The sequence below is a fragment of the Thamnophis sirtalis genome, unplaced genomic scaffold (assembly GCF_051295495.1).
Source record: "Thamnophis sirtalis isolate CommonGarterSnake01/CBP01778 unplaced genomic scaffold, rThaSir2_p1.2 scaffold_4, whole genome shotgun sequence".
Classification (NCBI taxonomy): Eukaryota; Metazoa; Chordata; class Lepidosauria; order Squamata; family Natricidae; genus Thamnophis; species Thamnophis sirtalis.
Window position 1 is genome coordinate 15,322,642 of NW_028261384.1, and position 19,552 is coordinate 15,342,193.

The 19,552-nt window shown below is 38.5% G+C and overlaps 1 pseudogene; it reads left to right on the forward strand.

The window, feature by feature from the left end:
* Positions 1-18,979, forward strand: part of LOC148045773 (uncharacterized) — a 39,272-nt pseudogene extending 20,293 nt beyond the window's left edge.
* Positions 18,980-19,552: the final 573 nt, after the last annotated feature.

Here is a 19,552-nt window from a genome sequence, read left to right on the forward strand (position 1 = left end):
ACATGACCACTAAGCCCCGCCTACCCACCTGGCCATTAAGTCGGAGAACCGGTTGTTAAATTATTTGAATCCCACCACTGACACACACACACACACACACACACACACACACAATGTAACAATACAAGGGCCACTCAAATTAAGTAATCGCTTTAAAATTGTATATAACAAATATTTTGATATGAATTGTAGTGGGTTTTTTCAAATTTTATACTCAATTTTGGATGAAAAAGACCAAGTGATTTTAGGCTTCTAATATTGACACTTAAATTGTAATTAACATCAATAGAATGTTTTTTCTTTCTCTTCCCTACACTTAATACTCTAAGCTATCTATAAAACAGAATGTTAATAAAATTCAGTCATATTATACAAATATCAATGTATTGAAACAACACAGATTTAATAAAAATGTAATAAATAATAACATAATAAAAAGGGGAAAAAATAAAACCTAACTGCTATGTTCACATAGAAGAAGTGTTTGCCTCTGAATTTTTAAAAAAGTCCATTTCAGCAGGCTTAAGTCAAAGTAACATAAGAAGTTTGAGACGTTCTCAAGAAATAAGGTACTGGAAGTACAATTTTCTATTATTATCATTACTACTTGTCAGTGAAAAATTGATGAAGTGTATATCCAATCATTGGTTGCGCATAGGAAGCCTTTGAATGATTTTAGAGTTTAAAGGAACATGCATTGGAAAATAAAATGGGGATATTACGCAGCAGGCGTCTACTAGCAAATAGCTAATATTACCAGGAAGAAAATCAGGAAAACTTTCATGCAGAGGGACCTTATAAACCTTGGGTTCATAAGGTGGAAGATAAAAATATAAGAAGTGTTAAGACTACTTTATAATGTCTTGGTAAGATCCCACTTGGAATACTGCACACAGTTTTTGTTGCTATGATGTAAAAAAGATGTTGAGACTCTAGAAAAAGTGCAGAGAAGAGCAACAAATATGATTAGGGAACTGGAGGCTAAAACATATAAAGAATAGTTGCTGGAACTGGGTATGTCTAGTCTGATGAAAAGAAGGACCAGGGGTGACATGATAGCAGTGTTCCAATATTTCAGGGGCTGCCACAAAGCACCTGAGAGCAGGACAAAAAGCAATGGGTGGAAACTAATCAAGGAGAGAACAACCTAGTACTAAGGAGAAATATCCTGACAGTTAGAACAATTAATCAGTGGAACGACTTGCCTCAGAAGTTGTGAATGCTCCAACACTGGAAATTTTTAAGAAGATGTTGGATAACTATTTGTTTGAAGCGGTGTAGGGTTTCCTGCCTAAGCAAGGGGTTGAACTAGAAGACATCCAAGGTCCCTTCCGTTATTCTATTCTGTTTTGTTCTGTTCAATTCTATTCATAATAAAAAGGGGGTTGCGGGCTATGGTACTCATAAGAGTATTCATATTTAGCAGTCTCTTGGCAAGCTGGAACAATAGACAAAACCCAATCCAGTTGAGCCAGTGAGGAATTAGATGTCTTTAATTTAGATAGGTAAGATCAAAGCCTTGAATATAGGATGGAGGAGACTATCATGGATAACCATACATTCAATAAATATCTGAGGTTCTTGGTGGATCACTACCTGAAAATGTGTCAATAGTATTATATGGTTGCAAAACACTTTGGATCAAATGCCAAGCTGCTTCAGAAAATGTCAAGAAAACATGATGGACTGATCAAGGCAACTGGCAAGAATCAAGGGTGACTCAAAGGTGTGTGTATGTGTGTGTGTGTGTATATATATATATATATATATATATATATATATATATATATATATATATATATATATATATATATATATATATATATATATATATATATATATATATATATATATATATATATATATATATATATATATATATATATATATATATATATATATATATATATATATATATATATATATATATATATATATATATATATATATATATATATATATATATATATATATATGATTTTTACAACCCCTGGTAAGCCCCAATTATGGGAGGAAGCTAACTGCTTCCATCATCTGTCCTTTGGCTCGTCACAAGAGTCCATCACGACAGAAACCCAATATTTTTACTGTTGCCTTTGTTATATTTGTGTTTTTTTATTTGTGCTGATAAATAAATAAAGGGAGACTAGTATAGATCTATTTCAAGCTATTTAGCTCTCATCAGCTAGCCATACCCTTACTGGGATTTGAACCTGGGCTATATGGCATACTAGGCACACTAGGCACACACATACATACATACATACATACATACATACATATGTGTGTGTATGTACATGTATTTTCATTTATTTATCAGCACAAATACAACACACACACATGTATATGTATGTGTATGTGTATGTGTATGTGTATGTGTATGTGTATGTGTATGTATATGTATATGTATATGTATATGTATATGTATATGTATATGTATATGTATATGTATATGTATATGTATATGTATATGTATATGTGTATATATGCATATGCACCCACACCCACACAATATTTTTTATTAGACATAGGAATTTCTTAAGAACTGTTCAACAGTGGAAGAGAAGAAGGAAGAGAAAAGTGGTAGGCTTTCATTCACTGGATGTATTTTAGTTAAAGTTAGATAACCATTTATTAGGAATGCTGTTGTAATTGATTCTTAATTTGGGCATGGAGTTGAGCTAGTCAATCTTCAAGGTTACTTAGAAACTTAGATTTTATAAGCCCTTGAAATAAACTGTTTTCATCATAATGTCATTGCCATTAAATAGTTTCAGGAGAAATTTGTATGTGCTTTCAATATGAATTTCTCTCTCTCTGTCTCTCTCTCCCTCTCTCTCCCTCTCTCTCCCTCCCTCCCTCTCTCTCTCTCTCTCTCTCTCTCATCTCCTCCCTTCTCCCTTTCTCCCTCCCTCCCACACTCCCTCTTGAATGGTAGTAGCAGAGCTACAGATGGAAGAATGATATCTCTCAATTATCTGGGAGACTATCAGATCCTATAGTTTGGTATTATCATGGCCATGCTGTAGTTTCCTCTTTGGGTGATTGCTAGAGATTGGAAAAATAAGTAATAAATGTTCATATAAATAAATACATGCAATTGGCCACCCCTTTCCATGATATCACTGAACATTATTTGAAAGGGAGATTTGAGCTGTTGTTTTCTATGGAAGCTGTGTATCTTCCACAACATCTATGTTCTGCAGTGTTGGGCTCATTATTTTTCTCTAAACAAGTGCAGAGATTTGCATTTGAATGCCATTTTAGAAATTATTTAATGGTACTTTACAGAGCGACAGTTTTAGGGATGTTGAGATTTTTTTGCAAATTAATATTGTAAATTAGCTGTTCTACTTCTCGCAGGCAATTGTGCAAATCAAAATTTAGCTATCAAACATTTTCATTTGTTTAATCGTTGCAATATAGTTTCCAGAAGTCTGAAGAGAAAATGTATATTTAACACTATATTTGAAAACATTTTCTTCAAAACAGACATGCATTAAAGCTGGAGTGCAACTGAATTGTTGAGCAGATGAGCAGAAATGATAGATTTGTACATCTATTTGCAGTTTAAGAACTCTGATCTAAGACCATAATAAACTCTTAACTTCAATAACTTTAAGATGTCTGTCTGTCTAGGGATGGACTTCAAAAATTGTAGCACAGGTTCTCTGCCCAGTTGCTGGGTGGCCTTAGCCATGGTGGGCGCGTCCTAGTCAGCCTCCTGCACCACGGTGGGGGCATTTTTTGCTCTTCAGGCTCCAGAGGCTTCCCTTGAGCCTCTGGGAGGGCGAAAACTGCCTCCCCAGGCTCTGGAGGCCCTCTGGAGGCCAGAAATATGCCCGTTTCCAGCCTTCCCAAACTTCCAGTAGGCCTGTTTTTTTGCCCTCCCCAAGCTTTCATGCACGCACTGCACTTACGTACATCCAAAACGACAGATGAGGACTCCTGGGAAGGGAGGGGAGGTATGGGCAGGGCCAGCCAGGAGTGGGATTTCGGGGTTCTCCAAAGTGCACAAAATCTTAGCTCTGAAACCCCAGCAACCCACCCCTGTATGTACCTACCTACCTACCTTCCTACCTACCTACCTACCTACCTATCTACCTACCCATATACAATAGTTGCTGAGGTTGAGAAACATTGATCTAAGGAACTGTCATCACCCTGAAACAATACTAGCATCCTTGAGAGATACAGTGTACATGGCATGAGCTATTCTGAGACAGGCTGATTGAAGCTATGAAGTATATAAAAAGAGGATGGAGCTTTCAGCTATGGAGTTTACCAAAATCAACTACAGTGCTATCCTTTTGACAGGAAAAAGAAGAGAGGGAGGAGGCAAAACACTAGTTAATATATGCAAATAGTATGCTGTGTATGAACGTAAAAAAAAATCCCTGCAGTGATTCATTATTATCACTTGGTGAAATATTAACACCCCACATACGCTTTCACATAGCCTGTTTTCCTCCTATATTAGGAGAATAAATCAATACCTTATGTTATTACACCCAGATGGCAGGAAGCCTACAGTGAGTTTTGACTGAACAATATCAATATTTTTTTAAAAAAACACACTGCTGAAGTGCCTATAGGAGAGAAATGAAAATGGTGGCTCTTGACTTCAGCAACTTCTTTCCTAGACTTAAGCTAAACAATAAGTAGATGAAAAATGCCATAATAATAATTATTATTATAAAAAAAAACTTCCTGAGTCTGGATGTTTTTTTTTAAAGAGACTGCCCTCAGTGAGGGTTTATTGTCTTTCAAGAACTGCACACATCACAACATAGCAAATAACTACCATTGGCTGTTGCTCTGAGTTAGCCCTCCTACGCCTTGCAAATTAATGATGCCATGTAAATATGTCTTTAATAGTCATTAAAGGTAAAGATAAATGTTTCCTTATATATAAGTGCTAGTCGTTCCTGATTCTAGGGGGCAGTGCTCACCTCTGTTTCAAAGCCAAAGAGCTAGCACTTTCTGAAGATATCTCTGTGGTCATGAGGCCAACATGACTCAACACCGAAGGCACAGGGAATGCTGTTACCTTCCCACCAAAGGTGGTTCCTATTTTTCTAATTGCATTTTTTCATACTTTCAAATTGCTACGTTGGCAGCAGCTGGGGCTAACTCTATTATGCAGTGCTAGGGATTTGAACCGCTGAACTGCTGACCTTTCTCATCAACAAACTCAGCATCTTAGCCACTGAGCCACTGTGTCTCTTTAAAATAACCCTAAGTTTCAAAAGTTTGTGAAGTGGCATACAACCTTTGATTACTGTCCAAAGTTCCTGCATTGTTTGAGTTTACAGTATATGCTGCTTCAACATAGTTACTCTTTTTTTGGTTGCTACTGAGCAACAGCGCAAGCTCTAAGCCAAGCTCCAGGCTTGAAGCATACCATTATGGATTGCTGACCATAGATTGTGGTTCTGTCAGTTGACTCCTAGCCTTTTTGCTTGCCCGTAGTAGCCATACATTCCAGATGTCTCTTTCTGCTTCCTTATCTATTTCTTGCCTACATACCCATCAGTGACGTGCGGTGAGGTTTATGGCTGGTGAGGCAGCAATTTTTTTAGACTTGTGGACTTCAACTCCCAGAATTCCACAGCCAGGCATGCTCAGTTCTGATTTAAAGCGACAGCATTTGTTTTTCTCCTTTGCTACATAAGTTTCCTTCTTTCTTTTTCTTCTTCCTTCACCACCTTCCTCCCTCCCTCCCTCCCTCCCCCTCTCTCAAACACACACACACACACACACACACACACACTTGCACCAGGATTCAGAAAATTTAGGTTTTCCTCCTCAGCCCATGCTAGCAATACCACTAGCAGCATTTTGGCTGGCAGGTGTAAGTAGAGTGGAAATTCATTCTATTGAAAACATTGTTTTGGCTTATGATTGGATAATTAAAATTTCAGAAGACCCAAAGGCATAGTATTAGTCTTACATAGTGCATAAACTAAAGAACTGCCTCAATATGCTCCCTCCCCCCTCTCTCAAACACACACACAGACACAGACACACACACACACAAAGTTGCACCAGGAGGATGAAGTTTGAATTCCTCCCCCTCCCTCTGACCCACACACGTACCTTTTCCAGCTGTTTCAGAGAGGATTTCAACTCTGCTCTTGAATGTAAAAGGAAAAGAATGTAAAAGGAAAAAGGCAAGAGCTGAGGTCAGGCTGAGCTAGTTGCTGCCAGAGTCACCATGGATGACTCGGCTTAACTGTTTAAAACTGTTAACTGTTTAAAAAGCCTCTAAAAATGTCCTCTACAGGAGACAGGGGAACAACATGCCTCATTACATCAGGAATTTTTCGGCTTTTAACCCTTGCTTAACTCTGCTCGAGTGATCATAAAACGCCAGACTAGATGAGGCACATCATTCTCCCGCCTCCTCCTGTAGAGGGCACTTTTTAGAGGCTTTTTTTAAACAGTTAAGCACCAAGCAGAGTCATACATGGTGACTCTAGCAGCAACTAGCTCAGCCTGACCTCAGCTCTTGCCTTTTTCCTTTTATATTCTTTCTTCTTTTCATGATGACAGTGGTGAGGCTCAGCGTCTCCTGCCTCCCCTGACTGCATGTCCCTAATACCCATAGTCTTCTGACTAAAGGCCTGGGTGGTATGAGACTGCCTATCAATGTCAGCACATCAGCACATTCCTAAAAATGACAGGTGGCATTAAGCAGAAACACCAGTATATATGTTTGTGAGTAAACCATGTAGTGGGGGAATGAATGTATTAAATACATGAACACATAAATGATTAAATGAATGAATTGATTAATTCTGCAAGTTCATTTATACATTCTTAAAGTTACTGAGGTTCAGAAACACTATCTTAGAGAAATGTAGATAAATTGTTTGCCCAATTTTCTATCCTCTAAATTTAGTGCAAGCCTTCAAAATGTCATTAGACAGAAATCACTGCCTTTTTAAAAGGGTTTTATTTATTTTTGTTACATAACAAAAATTCTTTTGTGAACAGAGTGTTGTCCGAATTCCCCTTTTAACATTCCCACCAAGACATAATTCATTTAACATTATATTTTCATTATTTCCAATTTTAGACGTATTACTTTTCTTTTCCTATTTTCCAGTTTCTAGTTTTTTAACATGTACAAACAATATAATTTTTCTTTCTCTTTAAAAATAAACAATTTATCATTTCTTTTCCACCTATTTTCTATTAACAATATGAATTTTCAAGTTTTATATAATCAACATAACATAATTATTTAACAGTTTTAAGGTTCTTAATATAATTAAGAAATCACTTGATGATAACCTTGTGCATGACTTTCAAAGTTTTTGTCAATAGCTTAACCATACTTAAACCACGAGCTGTGGTGGTGCAGTGGTCAGAATTCAGCAGGGGTGGGGAACAATTGCTCTTTTATGACTTGTGAAATTTAACTCTCAGAATTCCTGAGCCAGCAAGTGAGGTTGATTCAGTCTTCCAAGGTTGGTAAAATGAGAACTGAGATTGTTGGGGAAAATATGCTGACTCTGTGAACCACTAAGCAAGGACTGTAAGGCATTATGAAGCAGTATATGTCCAAGTACTACTGATATTGTTTTATTATCTTAAACCTACTCCAAGTGTTACAATAGACAAAGCTATCTAAGATATGAAAAAAACATTAATGAAGTACCACATCCCCAAAGTTCCTTTTTTGCTTATCATCAACTTCATTCATTCATTCATTCATTCATTCATTCATTCATTCATTCATTCATTCATTCACTCACTCACTCACTCACTCACTCACTCACTCACTCACTCATTTATTCATTCAATTTTCATGGCTACCAACTCAATAAACATTAATGAAGTACCACATACCCAAAGTTCCTCCTCCTCCTCCTCCTCCTCCTCCTCCTCCTCCTCCTCCTCCTCCTCCTCCTCCTCCTCCTCTTCCTCCTTCTTCTTCTTCTTTGCTTATAATCAACTTCATTCATTCATTCATTTATTTTCCATGGCTACTCACTCAACATACAGTGAACTGAAACAATAAAAACACATGAAATACATCCTACCTGGGAAAGAAAGCTTTAATGCCTTATAAAAAAGAACATAGGAGTTATTCAGTATTTAAATCTTGGAAGATATACCATTCTAGAAGACAGATACAGCAACAGAGGAAGAATGTTACATAGTTCCCATCAATTACATTATTCAATCAAAGGATACCAAAGCATGGGAAACATCCTTATTGAATGAGCAAGAAAAAAATGAAAGGCAAGTGGTCTTGCCAATGATTTACAAGTGGTTTACACTGCTCTCCATATGAAAAAAGTTGGGATATGACAGTAATGAATAAAAACAACAACAATGTACTAGCAGTAGGGATGATGACAATAAAAAGAAAGATGACCCGGCTGAGCACAAGGGTGGAGTCTAATGCATCATTAGTTTGGAATACCTACACCCTCATAAGAGATCCAGATCCAGCCCCATTTGAAGTCTACTGCCTCTTATCTGGCACCAATTTTGCCTTGGTCATTGGTAGATCGGATTATTGGGTTTAGGTTGCATGGAATAAACTCATAGGGCTTTTGAACTCTATCATGGCTCCTGATTTCCTATGCCTGACAGAATGCTCACATAATGCCTTTCAAGATTGAGTAGGCCTGTATAAAAGAAATAGAAGATCAGATCAGAACTATTTCTTTTTCACAGATGCTTTATGGAATGTTTTCCCCCCAATGTATTGGGCTATAGCATTCTCAGATATTTGCAATACAAATCTAGTTCACCATATTTATAAAAAAATAATGCTTCTTAACAAATGAATTTTGGATGATCCATCACAGAGGTCCATTTGCACTTCTCTTTCCATATTACTGGGCTTCTATAACGATTGCTATTTCTAACTATAGGGACCATTGTAGACAATCACACTTACATGCTTATGCCATAATTGCAAACGATAGATGAATGAAGAACAGGATGCTGGAGAGGACTGGAAAATTACAATGTAAAGTTTACAAATTTAGTAATCCAGAGTAATAATGTTCTTGAAAAGCAAATAAATTTTCCAATGAGAACCAACAAATTATCTGAAGCAAGCATCCACAGATATTGTCTCCAGTAAAGAGGATGAATCCATGGACAAACAAGGATCTAAAAAATGGAAAACGGCTTTGTCTGTAAAAGCAGCATGGGACTTGTATCCTGTTTTCCCAAAAATAAGAGAGTCTTATTTTCTTTCCAACCCCCGAAATAAGCACTTGGCCTTATTTTCGAGGAGGTCTTATTATTTTTGAGGTGCAGAAGGCCTCTTAACCTTGGCCTGTAGCCTGCGGATCAGCTGATCCAGAGAGGGGCAGAGGTTCTGTCTCTGTTTCTGGCAAACCCTTGCCAGCCCTAGTGTCTTTGGGCCTGCCACCCTTTTTGCGGCCGCCATTAAGAGAAGGGGCATGGTAGCTTGTATTTGTGGAAGCGGCCTCCATGAGGCTATTCCTCAAGGATGACAGGTGCATGTGGGGCACGTTCTCTCCTTCCCCCAGGAAATGGCAGGGAGTGATTGCACATGTTTTTTAAATATTTTAGAAGACAGCTTAATTTCAGGAGAGGGCTTATTTTAGCACATGCACTCAAAAGCCCGATTGGGCTTATTATCCGGGGAGGGCTTATTTTTGGGAAAGCAGGGTATCATTGTCTCTGCCTTCTTGATCCTTTTCACCCTAACTGGGAATATCCAAGTGTGGACTGATGGGAAAATGGGTACCATTATATTTAAAATCTGTTATAATGACAAGGTCCACAATTGGGAGTTTGATTTAATGTTCTTTCATTTGCAATTTTAGTCCCATGGTGGTGATGGTGTTGGTTTTTTTCCTGGAGATTTTGTGACTTTACAAAGATTGTGTATGCTGGAATAGCTGTTGGGATTTGTAAAATAGTAGCAGCGCACCTGAGCTATTTTCTTGACATCAGAATTGTTATACATTATTTTTGTTGTTGTTATTGAGAAGCTGTTAATTTATTGGCCCTTATATAACCATAACAAAGCTCATCAATCCGATTCAACAGCCAAGCCCTACAGGCTTATGCTAACCAGTGTGAAATGTTTAGCATAGCAGGATGTTTCCTTGGGGACTACACAAAGATGTCAATATTACAAAGATGAATTAAAATGTATCCCAGTATTCCTTTCCCTTAATGCATTCATCAGTTAAGCCAACAGGTTAGCCTAGTGAAATGATCATAAAGGAGATTTATGCCATACCAAATGAGAAATTTACCAAGCAACAAACAGCTGGACTTAGATTTTAAATTCTTCATGACATTGGGAGGATTCTACATTTCTGCCAGGTTCTCTCATTGGCAAGAAATAAATCTGTAGGGATTATTCAAGATGAGATATGGCAGCCTGCAGGGATATGCAGTCAGGGGAGGCAGAGCCTCCCCACTGTCATCATGAAAAGAAAAAAAAATGTAAAAGGAAAAAGGCTGAGCTAGTTGCTGCCAGAGTCACAGTGGATGACTCTGCTTAGTGCTTAATTGTTTAAAAAAGCCTCTAAAAAGTGCCCTCTACAGGAGGAGACAGGAGAACGAGGTGCCTCATCTAGTCTGATGAGAGCAGAGCTAAGCAAGGGTTAAAAGCCGAAAAATTCCTGACGCACGTTGTTCCCCTGCCTCCTGTAGAGGGCGTTTTTTTAGAGGTTTTTTTAAACAGTTAAGCCGAGTCATCCACACGGTGACTCTGGCAGCAACTAGCTCAGCCTGATCTCAGCTCTTGCCTTTTTCCTTTTACATTTTTTTTCTTTTCATGATGGCAGGCGAGAGCAGAGTTGAAATCCTCTCTGAAACTGCTGCAAAAGGTACTTTTGTGGGTCGGAGGGAGGGGGAGGAATTCAAACTTCATCCTCAAGTGTAGATCCCTCTCCAAGTGTAGTTTGATTGCATGCAGAGCTACGTTGCCTTTACACACACACATACACACACACACACACACACAGAGAGAGAGAGAGAGAGAGAGAGAGAGAGAGAGAGAGGGAGGGATCTTCTCCAAGATCATCTTCCTTCTATAAAAGGGATGTTAAACTCAAGGCTTCCGTGCTGGATCCAGTGCTTAGATCTGGCCATGCGGCTGCCTGTAAACAGCGAAGGACAAGCTGTGGTGCTTCTACCAGTGAAAATGGAGCTCGGGATTGCAGGAGGCCATCTCAGCTGAAAACAGAGATAGGGAGCCCGTTTTCACCAGCAGAGCTCTCGGGCCACCACAAGCCCCCTCAACACAAGTGATGTCAAGCTGGCCACGCCCCATTGCTACAGCCACCCTGTCCCCCCCGAGGTCAAACACAACCCTGAGGCAACCCTCCATGAAATCAAGTTTGACACTCCTAATCTATAATGTCTGAGGTAACTTTTCAGGTAATGGGACACACAACAAGCCGCCTCCTGATTACTTGATAGATGGGAAGATTCCATTTCAATGGGACATTATCTGTTGCATCCTGATGCTCCACCACTGAGGGCTTCAAAGATGATAACCAGTGCTCTAAATTGAGCCTTGAAACTGGTTAACCATGTAGTGACTTCAGGAAAATGCTACTTTAAACTAGTGTTCCTTAACTTTGGCAACTTTGAGACCCATGGTCTTCAACTCACAGAATTGCTCAGACAGCATGCTTGATATATAGTTCTCCAGCATGTTGGCTATGGAATAAAAAGTAAAGATAAAGGTTCCCCTCACACATATTTGCTAGTCGTTCCCAGCTCTATGGGTGGTGCTCATCTCCGTTTCAAAGCTGAAGACCCAGCACTGTATGAAGATGTCTCTGTAGTTATGTGACCAGTATGACTAAATGCCAAAGGCACACAGGATGCTGTTACCTTCTCACCAAAGGTGGTCCCTATTTTTCTGCTTGCATTTTTACTTGCTTTTGAACTGCTAGGTTGGCAGAAGTAACAGGTAAGAGGAAATCACTCCATTACACGGCACTAGGGATTCGAACTGCCAAACTGCTGACCTTTCTGATCGACAAGCTCAGCATCTTAGCCATTGAGCCACTGTGTCCCTACTTCTCCAAATAGCTTATCTTCTCCAAAGAGAGCCATAAATAGACCAGAGTGTAGTAGCTCACTTAAGTGATCATTCAGACATAAGTTGGTATTGCTTGAGTATCTTGATATAGGAAATGCAGTGACTGCTGTGTTTTGATAGTGAAACCAAGCCAAAAAGTATTTGCGGAAACTATTTGCAACAGAAGCATTGTTTCCTGTGTTGCAACACAGTGGTGCAATTACAGCCAAATAAGACCTTCACTAAAGAGTTGTCCAAATTATCATTGGAATGCAAGAATAAATCCGTGCCTACGGCTTTGATAGATGTGATGGTCAGAATATTGCAGAAGAACTCATTCAGCAAATGCTTTGGTGCTTATAAAATTGTTTCATCGGGTATGCTGATTGTCAATAACAGTCATACATTATTAATATCCCACCACACCATTCCAGAATTCATATCAAGAAACGTATATGGTAGTTTAAAGCAATATATTTCAGCCGCACCACTATGGAAATGCACTATTTTTCTCCTATCTTTTGCCGTGTAAAAAGAAACATCATATTTGCAGGTTATTGCAGTATTACAGAAGTTTGTAAAATCTGTTTTGCAGATGCAGCTTCTCGCCATGGTGCCAATTTCAATTCTTTGCAAAGGGGAAAAAAATAAGTGTTACAGCACAGACTATTGAAATCCCTTTGTTGCAAGTGGACTGTTTAATTTCTGTAACATTTGCCTGTAGTTCAAGCAATTCCAGATTAATAAAAGATGCTTCAAATTGGACATAAGGCTCAATGTCAGCATTAAGAAGGGTACAAGCCCATTTTTTTCTGCAAAAGTCACTTAATCACAGACTATTTTTGTAGATGTGTTAATTTAATAAGGTCTTCAGTGATCCAAAACATGTTGTAAAGTAGTAATAAATGCTTTGCTTAGGCCAATTATTATGTGTAGAGACCAATAAAACTGAACCAAGAGGAAAAGAGCTTGGAATAATTACGCCAGCACCAATTTTGCTTATGGAATGGGCTAGTTTCACTCTTTGTTTATGAGGAAAAACAAATTGTGCTGAAGCAATATTGGCTTGAACTATCATGCCATGTACTGCAGATAGAAGAAAGTTCCAAGTTTGGGGTCAGAATGTGGGTTAGACACAGAGGGGCTGGGATTGTATGATCGGACTTCTCCCTCCTCATGCACTTCTCAGTTAAAATTGTACACAGGTCTGCAACTAAAAAGCTGTTTGATTATTTTCATCTAATTTCCATGTATTTTTGTGGGTTGAAAACAAATAAAACATTGAAAAAACTCCTAGACGTCATGATTTGCCACAACGTGCAAAATTGTCTTCAAATTTATCATTTTTTTTAAAAAATGGTATTTTTTATATTATAGGTTTTTAACCAAATTTAAAGTCCAAATTACTATTAATTAATTCACATAAGTGCATTTAAGATATAAAATGCCAAAAAAACCTTAAAGGGTTTGTCCGAGTTATGTAAAAAAAAAATAGCACTGTAAATCTGATGGTCAGCAATATATACATAAGCTAAGCAAATTGTAAGTCTGTGCTTCTAATGATAGAAGGGGTTAATCTTTCCTGAAGAATCCAGACACAGGGCAGATAGCAACATCTCCTGTCAGTGCAGGGGGTGTGGCCAGTACTGTGACATTTTGTGTACAGACACAGAGCTGCTCTCTCCTGCATGCCACACTTGTGCACTAATCATCATCAGGTTCTTGGTTCTAGGCAATTCACACTTTTTTATTGCAATTCATGTTAGCTCATCATTCTTCAACCATTATGTTATAGCTCTGCGAAAGTGTATTAATTCGCCAGACAGTCTCTGTTCATCTGTGGTGAATATACAGTGTTGAAGCAACAGCAGAATATTACAGACTTTGTGAAAAAGTATACTTTGCATACTTTGGACTAAAAATTGGAGATCAAGTTTGGGTGCCTCATAAAGTGTGCAAACGGTGTGTTGACAACCTCTGAAACTGGTTCAAGGGTAAGAAATCTTTCCATTATGAGATTCCTATGGTATAGCGAGAGCAAAAGAACCATAGTGATAACTGTTACGTTTGTTCATGCGATGTGAAAGGGTTTAATTCCAAATGGGAGCATTCCATTTCATACCCCAATCTTTACTCAGCAATTAATCCCATCCGCCATGGCAAAGATATACCAGTACCCAAGCCCCCTGCTACCTTGGAAAAGATACCTATCTCCGATGAAGGTGAAGTCATACCTGAACCAGATGACGAATCAAATTCTGACTTTGAAGATGATACAAGACCAAAATTGTTTTCTCAAGAGGAGATGAATGATTTGGTAAGAGACTTGAATCTTCCCAAAGTTGCCACTGAGTTACTCAGATCAAGGCTGAAAAGCAGGAATTTATTGTTGCCAGGAGTGTTATCTTCATGGTTCAAACATCGTGAAAAGGAATTCATTCCTTACTTCACCCAGGAAGACAAGTTGGTTTATTGAATCAATGTCAAAGGTCTGATGGGTCAATTTAAAATCTAATATGATTCAGAGCAATGGCATCTTTTTATAGACTCTTCAAAAAGAAGTCTCAAAGTAGTTTTACTCCACAACAGTTTTTATGCTTCCATACCTGTAGGTCATTCCGTACACTTGAAGGAAACCTACGAGAACTTGGAATTGGTTCTTTGTAAACTTAAATATGAAGACCATGGTTGGCAAGTGTGTTGGGACTTGAAGGTCTTGTGCATGCTACTTGGGCAACAAGCTGGGTATACCAAATACCCTTGTTTTCTGTGTCTATGGGACAGTTGAGACCGACAAAATCACTGGACCAAGAAGAGTTGGCAGCCAAGGGTGCTAACAGTCAGTGAAAAAAATGTCCTCCAAGAAACTTTGGTACCTTCCCATAAAGTTCTTCTACCACTTCTCCACATAAAATTGGGATTGATGAAGCAATTCGTAAAATCACTTCCAAGAGATGGAGAATGCTTCAAATACTTGGTCACCAAGTTTCTATGCCTATCGGAGGCAAAATTGAAGGAAGGTGTGTTCGTCAGACCAGACATTAGAAGGCTTATGGTTGATCAAGAGTTTGTCAATACCATGATGGATTCTCAAAAAGAAAGGTGGATTGCATTTAAAGAAGTTGTACAGAAATTTTTAGGCAATAACAAAGATCCTCACTACAAAAAGAATGTTGAAAGCATTTCAAGCTTTTGGTTGCCTGATGAGTTTGAAAGTGCATTTCTTCCAGTCCCACCTTGACTACTTTCCTGAAAATTTGGGAGCTGTGAGTGAGGAACAAGGTGAACAATTCCACCAAGACATTAAAGAGATGGAAAGGAGATACCAGGGAAAATGGAGCATTACAATGATGGCAGACTACTGTTGGATGCTTCAGAGAGACATTCCAGATGCTACTCACAAGCGTAAATGCACCAAGAGGAGCCTCACAAGGAAGAAGAATTGAGTTTAGTGTGTGTAGGTGAGCTCATTTCAGTTCAAAAAAGGATTTTCATGAAAATATTGTAATAAAACTTTAATTTTATAAGTCTATTTCCATTTATTTTGAGGTATTGTCTTATTTAACATAGCTACCAAAATTGTCAGTGATGTCCTATGACAAAATGGGGGTCATTTTCGGATTCAGTGCACCAAAAAACATAAAGATTACGTGGAATAATCAAAACAGCTCTCGAAAATTTTTTTTTTGCAGACCTGTGATAATTGGAACCAGGACTCTGTCACTAAATGACAGTCATAAAGTGGAAAATCACCTGACCCTGCTAATTCAGCAGTTCTGGTTGCAGTCCTTAAGTGAATCATACACGGTCATTAAGTGCACTATCACGTGTTATGACTTGAGACTTTCTGCCAGCTTCTCCATTGACTTTGCTTGCAGACACATGATCGAGGACATTGTGATCATCATAAATGGGTGATAGTAGTGTAGTCAAACACCCCAAATCATAATAATGTGGCCACAGGGATATTGGAATGGTTGCAACCTGAAGGACCAATTGTAAGTCTTTTAGTTCAGTGACATTAAAACTTTGAATACTAGCTGATGAAGTACCACTACAGCTTGCAAGCACCACTTAACTCTAGCAGCTTATGAAAATGAGTATCACCTATAGTCTTCAAATGGAGAGAGAGAGAAACAGAGAGAGACAGTGACAGAGAGACAGAATGAGAGACAGAGAGGGAGAGAGGGAGAGACAGACAGAGATAGAGAGGCAGAGACACACTCAGAGACACAGAGAGAGAGACAGACAGACAGACATAGAGAGAGACAGACAGACAAACAAATACAGAGAGATAGAGAGAAACACACAACAGAGAGACAGGCAGACAGACAGACAGGCAGGCAGAAGGGTAATGATACTTAAAGCTCAGGAAGCGCTTGTTAATTTTAATATAAATAATATGTACAGAGCAGTTCTTCATGCTTGGGATAACAGATGCTCAGAAAACAACAACAACAACAACAACAAAAATCCCACGATCTAGTATCAATACAATTCAGGATTTGCATTCAAAAGCTGTAGGTATTCCTTTCCTGGGCACGTAAGCAAATAGAGATGTGATTTGAGAGGGGTAATGACAGTCTTGTGCTTCTAATGCATTTGCCCAAAGGTGCACTTACGCATATGCTTCCTATTCATTTCTGTTCCGTAATGCACACCCCTCCCCTTTAATTATTCCATTGATTGTAATTAAGCCCCCTCTAAGCTGGTGAGTGTGGTGTGCATTTTTAAAATGAATTCGAAGGAGGCATTTACACCTCTCAAGCATCGCTCAACTCTAGCAGCTTACAAAAGGCACTTTGCTGGGCAAAACAAACATAATTTTGCTTTTGTGCTCTTTGCCCAGGATTTGGGCAAGAGGGAGGCGTGGTTGTGGTTTTTTCTTTTTTCCCCCCAGAAGGAAGGAAGCCAAATGCTTAATTGCAAGTTAAAATTGTAATGATGTTCACAGTAGACTTTGTGTACCTATAGTCATTTTTAAAATTATTTTTTTATCCTACTTTTATCACTTTGATGAATAACTTAAGGCAGCAAACATAACTAACACAGCTAGTCCTCAACTTATGATCACAACTGAGCCTAAAATTTATGTTGCTCAGTGAGAAATTTGTTAAATGAATTTTGCCCCTTTTTACGACTTTCCTTGTCACATTTATTAAGTGAATCATCTTAGGTTAATAATCCAGTTGTTAAGTGGATCTGGCTTCCCTGTTGACTTTGCTTGTCAGAAGTTCTCAAAAGATGATCCCATGACCCTGGGACACTGCGACTGTCATAAATATGAAACAGCTGTCAATCAGCCAAATGTAAATTATGTAAATCATGGGAATGCCGCAACAGTCATAAGTGTGAAAAAGTCAGTGTTGTTCTAACTTCAAATGGTCACTAAATGAACTGTTGGAGTCAAAGACTACCTGTCTATGGAGATTCTGTCCACCAGGTCATGGTTGTCCCAAAGGTAATTTTTTCAAGAGGAAACTGGGCTTTCTGGTTTTGCTTTGAATCCAGGAAGCTTCTTCAGCTCTGATCAGATGGTGGGGAATAGAAGGATTTAGGCTCCTTGCAGACAGCTGGTCAATTGCATTCTTTTAGCTGGTCATTAAGGTCATGTGGAGGTTTATCTGTGTCATCAAGGTCACTGTTGGGTCAAAGACTACATGTATTCCTTCATCCGTCTGTTTTTTCCCCAAAGCAACAATTCTGTGAGTTGAGTTTTGGAGGGCTGAGACAGGTCCAAAGTCATTCACCCCTTCATTCCTAAGGTTGGATTAGAATTCACTTCCAGTCAAATGGCTTAATTACTAGACCAAACTATATTCAACAAAATCCAAAGGGTGACTCTGATAATTTGATCAAAACTGCATTTGTTTTTTTGTTGCAGCATGCAAAGATTTGATAACACTGTCATAGCATGGTTCATTGACCACTTCTTTTGACCACATTCTGAATATATTTTTTTGGGGTTTTTAGAATAATGGAAGGGACCTTGGAGGTCTTCTAGTCCACTCCCCTGCATAGGCAGGAAACCCTACACCACTTCAGACAACTGGTTATCCAACATCTTCTTAAAAACTTCCAGTGTTGGAGCATTCACAACTTCTGGAGGCAAGCTGTTCCACTGGTTAATTGTTCTAACTGTCAGGAAATTTCTCCTTAGTTCTAGGTTGCTTCTCTCCTTGATTAGTCTCCACCCATTGCTTCTTGTCCTACCCTCAGGTGCTTTGGAGAATAGCTTGACTGCTTCTTCTTTGTGGCAGCACCTGAGATACTGTCACTCCAGTCCTTCTTTCCATTAAACTAGACATACCCAGTTCCTGCAAACATTCTTCATATCCCCTAATCATCTTTGTTGCTCTTCTCTGCACTCTTTCTAGAGTCTCCACATTTTTTTTACATCATGGCAACCAAAACTGGATGCAGTATTGCAAGTGTGGCCTTACCAAGCTATTATAAAGTGGTATTAACACTTCACGTGATCTTGATTCTATCCCTCTGTTTATGGAGCCTGGAACTGTGTTGGCTCTTTTTAGCAGTTGCTGCATACTGCTGACTCATATTTAAATGGTTGTCCACTAGGACTTCAAGATCCCTCTCACAGATACTACTATTGAGCGAGGTACCACATATATTGTACCCGTGCATTTTATTTTTCTTGCCTAAATATAGAACCTTACATTTTTCACCATTGAATTTCATTTTGTTAGATAGTGCCCAATATTCAAGTCTGTCAAGATCCTTCTGTATCTTAAGCCTATCTTCTGGAGTTTTAGCTATTATTGCCAGCTTGGTGTTATCTGCATATTTGATGAGTTTCCCATCTATCCTTTCGTCCAAATTATTTATGAAAATGTTGGAGAGTACTGGGCCTAAACAGAACCTTAGGGTACTCCACTGCATACTTCCCTCCATGTAGTTCCTCAGTTCCATTGAGGACTACAAGTTGAGTGCAGTTGGTCAGCCAGTTACAAATCCATCTGGTGGTGATGCTGCCTAACCCACATTTTTCTATTTTATCTAGTAGTAGGTTATGGTCTACTTTATCAAATGCCTTACTGAAATCAAAGTAAATTATATCAACAGCATTCCTCTGGTCTACTAATTTTGTCACTTTGTTAAAGAATGCTGGCAGATTAGACTGGCATGATCTGTTTTTGACAAAACCATGTTGGCTTTTGGTTATTACTTTGTTTGCTTCTAGGTGTTCACTGATTTGCTGCTTGATTATATTTTCCAGAATCTTCCCTGATATTGAGATCAGGCTGACAGATCTGTGGTTTCCTGGATCTATTTTTTCCTTTTTTTCCAGATACTGCAAAGTTTTTCATTATAAATTCTGCAGAATATCTGGACTGGATATCTGGAATATTTGAACTGAAATATTTCTGAGCTCTACTCTGAAAGCGCTATTTTGCATATTAGTATAAAAACAACTCTTCTTTTTTAAAAAGTCTTTTTTTTTTTTTGCTACACAGCATGCACTCAGTGTGTATAACATTGTGGAGC